The sequence below is a fragment of the Mycteria americana genome, chromosome 2, assembly GCF_035582795.1.
Source record: "Mycteria americana isolate JAX WOST 10 ecotype Jacksonville Zoo and Gardens chromosome 2, USCA_MyAme_1.0, whole genome shotgun sequence".
Lineage (NCBI taxonomy): Eukaryota > Metazoa > Chordata > Aves > Ciconiiformes > Ciconiidae > Mycteria > Mycteria americana.
Window position 1 is genome coordinate 141,720,256 of NC_134366.1, and position 10,033 is coordinate 141,730,288.

Genomic DNA, 10,033 nt, shown 5'->3' on the forward strand with positions numbered 1-10,033 from the left:
TATGAAGTTTTGTCCAGTTTAGTTTTAAATGACTCAAGCAATGGGTCTCCTGCAACCTCCCTTGAGAGGGTGCTTTACAGGGTATTGAATCTTACTGTTAGAAAATTGTTCTGTGCTGTTCAGCCTACATGTTCCTTCTTATTTAAGGTAAGAGTTCTGCAAGTACAGATGAAGACTGTTTGGAGAGGGAAGTTGATATTTGTCAAGATGAGTAGACTTTCTTTTACAGAATCTCCTCTATGAAAGCCTAGATGTCCTTGAAAATTAAAGCCTATAAACGATATATGTTATTCTGGACTCCATCTGTTCCCAAACTTTTAAAATTATTATAATTTCTTCTGGAAGATAGAATATAAATATGTCTGATACCATATAATAATTTCAACAACAAAGAAAAATATTGCCACACCCTACTGACAGTTCTTTCTACCATACTTTTGATACCATGTAAATTATATGAGTGAAATATTTGCTGTATGGCAAATGGTCAATGGCAAAATATTCAAGGATTTGAATAGATTCAGAATTTTATCTATAGTATTCAGTTGTGGCTCTAAAATGCAGATCTCCATATTTTGGTAACTACAAGTAGAGGCATTATTTTCATTGTCATGATTTTACATCTTGTATTCATAATAATTTATTCTTTTTCCACCCAGACCACAGCAGAATAACTGGAGATTAGAATGCCTGTAAAATACCTATATCCTGTTAAAAGGCCTGATATTAACTATAAGAGTTTTTATTTTGCCATCTTTCTTGACACAGTCAAGCACCTTCAAAACACAAGCTTTGCATGACTGTACATGTAACCTTTTTTTTTTTAAATTAGTATAGCAAGATTAAGCCAGGAATCCATCCTAACTAAAATAGTCATACAGAATAGTTCTCATACACAAACAAACACTCCATGGTAACTGGCTCATGTAACAGATAATGTTTAACTTAGAGATTAGCATTGATGTGTTAGTACAGCATATAATTGGCTTTTTTTTTTTAAATAAATTTAAAAGAGCATATGGAAAGCTAGCAGAATGTGTGGTGATATAAAAAGATACCACTGAAAATGAGAACAGAACTTCCCAAGAAAGCAGTTAGCATAACTAAGTGGTAGGCTACTTGCATTAAAGATTTTACTTTTAATATACCTATAGATTAAGAACTCTGAGAATAAGATGAATCTCATTTTCTTTTTCATACTTAAGCTTTTAAAAGAACCTTAAAACAAATCAGCTAACTTAGAATAACTATGATAAAATACTGTAGGACTTCATAAATCATACAAAGAAAGATATTCTCAAGTAAAGCTTGTGTTTTCCTTTGTATTAGTCCCATTCTGCTTGTACCCAATGGGAAGATGCCTTCTAGAGAAATCTGTCTTCTCACAATTTGTCTGGTCAGGTGAGAAGTAAGATGCTTCTTTTCCAGGTCAATAATATTAGAACATGTTTCAGCAAGGTTGCCATGAGTACTGGTAGGAAAAGATACCACATTTTAGTGGCCCAGAATGCTATTGTTTACCATGGTTCCCTGGAAGGTTCAGTAAATGGTGTGATATCAAACAATGGTAAGTAAACCATAGTAGTCTTTTTTCTTTTTATTTCTTACTGGCATAGTACTAAGGCCAATATAAAATGAAATATAATTAAAGCAAAGAAATTATTTAAATAAATAATAAGACCTCCCTACAAATAAATATGAAAAAAAAAAACCAAACCAACCCAGGATCTGAACTAATATATTACCACAGTTGTAACTCTGCAAAGACCTTATGGGCAGGAAGGGTCTTAGGGTGGTGTTTCAAAAACAGGCAGAGATGAAATGAATGGGATCTTGCAAGAAAGCCAGTTCAACACTGTAGGAACCATTAAAGTAAAAATTAGATTGCCTGCTGGCTTGCGGGTCTGATAGGGAAAGTCCCTCAATAGTGGATGATTTGTAAGCACACATTCTTATTTCAAACAGTAGGTTGCCTGCTCCCTGCTGCTTGAAGTGAGTTTAATATTCATAGACGCATCTACAAGTTATTTACTCTGACCAAAGTGATAGGGTTTGTTGTTTAGTGCTCCTGCACCACGTGAGGGGACTCCTTCGTGCTGTGAACCTTTCTTTCACAACTCACATATTTTCAGGACTTGAGCATCAGCAGGCCAGACTGGTATTTTTATTGAACAGCATCTTCCTAAAGAAAATCAGAGAACTGGGAGGGAGTGGGACTGGGGCCTTCTGGTACCCTTTTTTCCAAACCCTACAGATTCTTAGGTGCAACTAGTATTTGCAGAAACTCTGTGGCTTAGTTTTCTTACAAAGAAAGACATAGCCTTGCTGCCTATGGTTGTTTTAGAGATCTCCTGTCATATTTCTGAGAGCAAGGGTCCTAAAGCTGATGACCTGGCCCAAAATCAGTGTAGGTAAAAATATTTTGCCCTCTTAAAGTCCCCGCTTGTTTCCACAGAGAAAAGGTGTTCTTCATTTCCTGTCCAAAACCACATAGTGCAGCATTGCTGTAGAGCATTAAACAGCTGCTCTGCCTTTCCCCTACCCTCCCCCGATATATAATATGCATTTCAGTGAGGCTGTTTATTCCAGTTTAGAACCTGCTAAGGTGAAAAATACTATGTACATTTAAAATGAATTATCTACATCATCTTTTGGTTTTTTTGCCAGAAATTGATCTTCTTTTAATTTTTTTCATAGCTATTAATTGCTATAATTGCTATTTTATTTCTTACACGTATTTATCAAGTAGTCATCCACACTGTGTGCTGTGACGAACCTGTTAATATGGCATAAAAATCACCTGATCAAATTGCTTAGGATTTTTATTGAGTAACTCTTCATTTCAATGAGACACCAATTGTTCTAGAACAGATTGTGTGAAAAGGGTGTAGTGATATACCCTGTTATTTGTTCAAAAAAGATTTTGTTGACACTAAACAATTTATTTAAACAATCATATAATATGGAGGAGCTAATTCAATGCTGAGGCATTAGAGCTCACTGTTTTAAAGCATTGTTTCTAGTTCAAAACAACAAAACTCCTAAGTATGCTTAGTTTGAAGACACACTAGAAGTTGAACAATAAGTAATTAGGTGTTGAACAAAGTCCACCTGAAAATTATTTTAAATCGTTCCTGGTTCTGTCATGTACTGCTAGCTTTCCTTTTTAAATATAATTTACAAACTGTTTCTATAAGAAATAATTCATAAATCTTTTAGATGATTTGTCTGTTCACTGATTTTTGAATCTTATGTGGTGTTCTAAACAACATTTCATTTTCCATTATTCCTTTTAGGGATTTTTTAAACTTTTCTTTCTTTCTTTCTTTCTTTCTTTCTTTCTTTCTTTCTTTCTTTCTTTCTTTCTTCCTTTCTTTTTCTTTCTTTCTTTCTTTATTTATTCCTTCCTTCCTTTCTTTCTTTCTCTCTTTGTCTCTTTCTTTCTCTCTCTCTCTTTCTCTCTCTCTTTCTCTCTTTCTCTCTTTCTTTCTCTCTTTCCTTCTTTCCTTCCTTCCTGCCTTCCTTCCTTCCTTCCTTCCTTCCTTCCTTCCTTCCTTCCTTCCTCTCTGTTTTGGACAAATACCTGCAAACCTACTTTGCCCCTGTAGTTTTAATGGATCTGTACAAACATATTTCCTTCTGCTGCAAGGGACCACTTTCCCTAGGATACACGTATTCCCGTGTTGCTCTAGTTGGACTGACAGGAAGGGTAGGTCTTTTGCAACTCTCTAAATGTCAGGCACAGGAATTGAAGAAATGAGAGTGTGTGTGTGTGTGTGTGTGTGTGTGTGTGTGTGTGAAACTCACCACTCCCTATGACCATTGGTCCCATGAAAGGTAAGGGAGAAAACAGATTAGCTAGGATTTGTAGACTGGGAATCCCTAGTCTGGGATTCATAGACAATTATGACCAGAGAGGTTTACTTTCTACATTACACAGGCCATAAAACTTATTTTAGTCTTTCATACAATGCAGAAAAGAAATGCTTGCCTATAGCCAAAGTGAACATTATTAAGCTCAGTAACACATGCATTCCTTTCTGCCAGTGCACAGAGTCTGCATCTCTTACTGCCTCGGGTCTCTTACAGGCCATTCATGGTAGAGTAATTTGATTCTGGTCTGTCACACAAGGTTGAGCAGCAACCTGAATATACAAATACTTGCAGCATTCATTATTGATAAGACTTGGAGAAGCATTAGATAATGTGTTACTTAATGTACTTATTGGAGGTGACTTCAGATGGATGATGACTTCAGATGGATGAAGGATTGCATAGCACTCAGCAAATCAACACAAATTTCTCTGTTTACTTTCGTGCATGCATGAAAGTCACGATGAGTCAGCTGCAACATAAACTGTTGACACAGCAGCTCTTCAACACAGTTTGTCTGTCATCCAGAAGGTGTAAGGTTTGGAGGCATTCAAGAGTATGGAATAGTTTCTCTATGCAATCTGAGCAGCTTAGGTGTATTTAAAAAACAAAAACCAAACCAATTTCAGACTAAGAACTTTGATGACAACTTTTTTCCCGTTATGTATAAAAAACACAGGATACTTTGTCATACAAGCTCTTCCTCCCCTGCTCCTTCCAAACCAATAAAATGATGTGGAAATGCTGCTGACCCTGAACTGCATCCTCCAAAGGCTAGGCCTTCTAATGAAATCAGTTAAAGCAAAGTCAGGCCCCAAAGAAAGGCAAGGGTGATAATATTCACCAGATTGGCACTATGTTCCTAATTGTCATAATATAATTGTCATAGCTGGGACAATTAAAGATGCTTGATTCTGCATCATAAATTGAGTCATGAACCATAGTAAGTGGAACAAAATCTTACTGAAGTAAATAAACATTAAAAGCCATGCAGTACTTAGTGATGTATCACAAAATACCTAGAAGTTGAGTTAAGGTGATCCAATGCTTTGGATGTGTTGGCACAGCAAGATAGCTTCCACAGTGGTTGTACTCAAGAGAAAAGGGCTTGCTGTATACTGTTCTGGGCAATAGAAGAGCCACTGTTTTTCAACAGCCAACATTAAAACCGGGTAGGAAGAAGCATCTATTAAACCAGACAGAGCAGCACATTAGCATAGAAACATTGCTTCTGGAACCCTAGCTAGCTAACTCTATGATTTGGACCACTTCGGATACCTTAAAATCACAAAGCAGAGTTGGATGACTGATGATATCTGTCAATGTAGTGTCTTCCAAGCATCAGTAACATCCCTGCTACAGATTCGCCAGTTAAGGAAGAACTGCTGAATACACTGGGAGCATGGCAGAGGATGAAGCAGCCCAGGCTGTGAGAACAGAAAAAGATGAGGCACAGCTGGTGGCTTGTTGGACTGGACCACCATACCATGCCACATCTGTGCCAGATGTGTTATGCCACAGTTCTCAGCCAGAAAAAAACAATATCTAAATGCCAGTCTCCAGAGAAGTTCTGAGCTTTTTTCTGTTCTTGACCTATTCAGCCTTTTCAGGCCTTCTGCAAGATGTTTTACACTGCAAGCTCAGACATTATGTATTTTTCCTGGAATGGCTCCCATTTCACTTATCATTTTTAATGTTATTGTCCCAGTTACTAAGTAACATAAAGTTGCCATACACATCCTTCCCTTTAAATGCTATTCCTATGTTATACTTGATATTTTAAAGCACCCAGTCAATTCATTTAGGTACATAGAAGGATCAGAGAAACAACATGTTTTATTGGCTGAAATATTGAAGTGCTTTAACTTCAACAAGCTGTAGCGCCATTCAGTGTAGAGTTCTTATTTGTAAGGCAGTGTTCTAGTCTGACTTCTATGCTAAATGAGAAGATTGTTAAAGCAAAAGAGTATATTTTGGAGATATTAAATGTATTATGAACTAACCCAATTTCACAGCGGATGAGAACTTTTCAGAAGTGATGTGGCCAGATCCATCTTCAGCTGATGGAAAGATAAGTAGCTTCTTTACATTTAAAGCAGTGAAATATTTTGTCCCTTGATTCAGAATTATAGACTCCCACATTTGTAATGCTTATTTTAGGCTTGCATAGCTCAGCTTTGAGTCACTGGTCAACTCATTATCATTATACATTTATTTTTGAAGTGCTATCTGTTTGCTCTGTGCTCTGCAAGAACTACTCCCACAAGGAAAACTTTAATTCCCACAGAGGTATCTTTGGAGGCATTTATAAACTTGGAGTAACTCCTACATACTTGTCCTTTTATCTCTTTTCTCAAGTGACACAGAAGTAGCAATGGGAATATCTAATATGCTAAGATGTGCACTGTCAGATCCTCACAGCATCACCCCCTTCCGCCATCCTGTCTTTGTTAGGCCAGGGTAATTAGTTCTTCTCATGGCTGGTAATTAAAGCCAGATCTATTAGACCTAAACACTTTGGGAAAGAAGATTAATGATAGGCTCTCTGTTTTTGTGTCTCACAAGGGTGGGGAAATCATAATGAGGAGGAGGAGGAGGAATGCGGGGGAAAGAAGTGTTGTGTTCTGCGCAGTAATTGGAGAAAATGGCAAACACACGACTTCTGGGGAGTGAAGAAATTAGTTTAATGGCTTTCCAAATCATCGTCTTCCTCTTTTTGGGTGAAATTTGCTTGCAGTACATTTTCCATGCCTTCATCTTGAGCGTACCGGGAAGGATCGAGTTCGTTTTCTTCCCACTGTGAAGTGCAAATAGAATAGCGTGGAGGCAGCAGCCACCCGGTATGACTGAGCATGGCTCAGCTTTGACTGATGAACTGTGAGTGAGCCTGTGTCCCAGGTATGTTCAGGGCAAGGGCCACTGACCAATGTATTCTGTCTATTTATTGTTTTATTTTAGAATCTCAAAGAGAGATTGGAAAATCTGTCTTCCAAGACACTAACTGATACAGAGATTTTGTTCTTGATTTTTTTTCAAATAACTGTACAGGGCTTGCTAAAAAAATAATTAAAGATATTAGCTTTTGAGATTGCATTCCCCCACCCTCAAAAGACTTAGTGGTGAATACAGGAAAGTTTTGAATCAAACTATTTGAGACAAAATGTAAAAAATCTGATTTAGTTATCCAAGCGTACATCTGTATCAGCTCTCTTAAATCCAGTGGAGTTATATCTAATTTATAGTTGGGTAACTGACCTTGGAATCTAACCCAAAGTGCATTTATATACATCCCATGTCCAAGAACAGATCATAAGTGCTTGAATGCAGGATCACTGTTCCCTTTCAGCTGTTGCTGCTATTATTTATGTTTTGTAGTACTATAACACCAAAGGGACCCCAGACTAATTAGGATACCATTTTACTTTGGAGGAAACATCAATCTATTGTCCAAGAAAGAGTTCACTCTAACCTGGGGAGACAGGTGAAGTATATTTTGGAGGGAGGAAACAAAGGTCAGGAAAAGAAGAAATTCAGGAAAAAACAAAGCTCTTTTCAAGCAAAGTGATCTCAGGAATGCACAGAGAATCACAGAATCGCACAGGTTGGAAAAGACCTTTAAGAGAAGTATTGGTCAGTTCTACACCTTTATTATGATCACTGTTATAAATAGGTTTACAACTGAGCTAAAAAGAAAAATCAGTGAGTATCTCAGACAATAAATGGAGATGGAAAGCAAGCCGTACAACACTAATAAGTTCATGTTCCTGCTTAAAACAACAAGCTGAATAGTTTGTTGGTTCTAACTCATGGAGGACTTGCATAGTCTTTGAGAAAAAAAATAGTTTGAGATTTGTCTCTCATTTAAACAACTAAAATAAGCAGTCCTGGGACAGTTTCATTTACTTCTGTTCCAGGCCATACCTATTCTATATGAACTACTCTATCATTATTCACCAACAACAGAGTTCATTTTAAAATAATATGGAAGTTGTCCCATCAGGTTCTCTAGTTACATAGGAACTTCTTCCATCTCCACAAACACAAATTAATAGGAAAATTACAGGACTGGATCCCAGCCACAGGAATCTGTTCCCCTGCCTCTTCTTTCTAACATGAGTCAGTTTTGTACGTGAATTTTTACCAGGTGTGGAAATATATGTTACCATTGAGATTCTGTAAAACTCCTGATTCAATGGAGCTTTAAGTGTCTGGACTCCAAATATTTAACTTAGGTTTATTGGCTCACTGCTTTTTAAGGAGACTTAGGTGGATTAGGCTCTGCCTAGTAGGCCATGTATGTTAACTTTCCAGCAATATTTTTTCCCCTAGTTTCTCACTTTTTTTTACTGAGGATCACAGAAAGACCAAAGTAAAACTAGTAAACCAGAAAGAGCTTACTTTTTTCAAATCTCTCCAACAGTTTATAACAGTATCTGTGCTTCATCTTGTTATTTATTTGGCTCACATTCTTCAGGCTGCAAGTTTTAGGCAACTTGCATGCCTCGAGCTTGGAATGACAGAAAATAAAGGACATTCATAAAGAGCATCTATGCACACTTTCAGGCATGCGCACACACATATGTATCAACTAAGGAGTGAAAAAACACCTCTTTGGATCTCCTACTGATGAAAAAAAAGGCCTGTTATACACTCTCAAAATTTTAAGGGGTACCAGAATGGGAAGCTGGTGCATTCTGGTACATTTAAAATAACAAACATGCAAATCAAACCCTGGCTGAATTTGAAAGCAAGCTTTGGATGTCAAGGCCTTCTGAAAAGCAGATCCCTGTAAACATATCAGAAGTGTGACGAAGTTTATTGAAAACTATTTGAGATGCCAGACCCAAGTGCTTGAAGGATTAGCAAAGTAAAAGCAGGCTTAGATTTTCTCTCACCTGACAGCACTAGCTTTTAAGTCCACCTTTGTACAACTTTCCATATTCTTGACTGTTGTGATGGCTTGTGCAGTTTCCAGGTCATGATTAGTGACATAGGCTGGAATTATTGAGAAATATCCAAAGTTCAGAATTACAACCCATGGGTTGATAAGAGTCTAATTAGCATTTTAAAGCTTTTAGAACAGGAAAAAGTTACAGTAACCCCAGGGAATGGAAGAAGAACTGAATGTTTTCTGAAGGAACTTTTCATATATGTGTGGGACAGGAAGAGCCATCAGAACAGACCTTATGCTCAAGAAACAGTGTGGAAAAAGTTCAAAGGCTCATTTGGACCTATGCATCTCATGAGAAAGAACTGAGACTGTAAAGATGAATGTAGCAACTGGCAAGAGAAATAATGTAAGTACAAATTTTCAGTGGCAGAGTTGAGCCAAGAATTAATCATTTCCATAGTGTAGGCTTGAGCATATGTGATTGTTCATATACAAGTAAATAACTATCATAAATATGCTAGCCATCTTGACTAAACTAAAAGGTAAGTAAACATTTGTTTAAAACACATTTGGTACAAGAATTATACTTATGATAGGGTTGATTTCTAAGTTTTTCTCCTGATTTTCCACTAATTGAATGCTCCAAAATACAAATATTTGATTCCTATTGTTTCTGGCTCTTGTGGATTGCTGTTGCAGAAAGAACAAAGAATTTTGATCACTAGTGATGGGAAGGAAGAGAAGTGTTAATACTCAGTGCTGGTCAGTCTGACCACAAAGTAAGCAGACATGTACCTTTTTTCTAGAGGATGCAATTCAGATTCTGTCAATGGACAGAAATAAGAGAAAGCTTAGAAAAAAAAGGAGGAGGAATAAATGGTTACAAGAACCAAATCTTCCAATTCCTTTTTCAAGTCTGACACAGCTCATCAATACATTTGCCTGACTAAAGACCAAGTTCAAAACTTACGTGTTAGCATTTAGCTCTGAACTTTTTGCAAGTGTGTAACTGTGAGCGTTGTACAGGATAGGACCTACATTCTTCAAGTTAAATAAACATAATGAACAGATGCAAGTTATGTCCTAAAAGTCTAAGCTTTCTTCATGCTTTTTAAATGTTAGGAGGATAAAGTGGATTTGGGAGCTTTTAATCACCTTTGTTGCAAGCTTGTCTCTTCAAGGGACTTCCAGAGCAAAGCAAGCCACAGCCTGACTGATCATTTTTAAAGGGATTCTGTTGGCCACACATGCACTCAAAGCAAAGTCTCT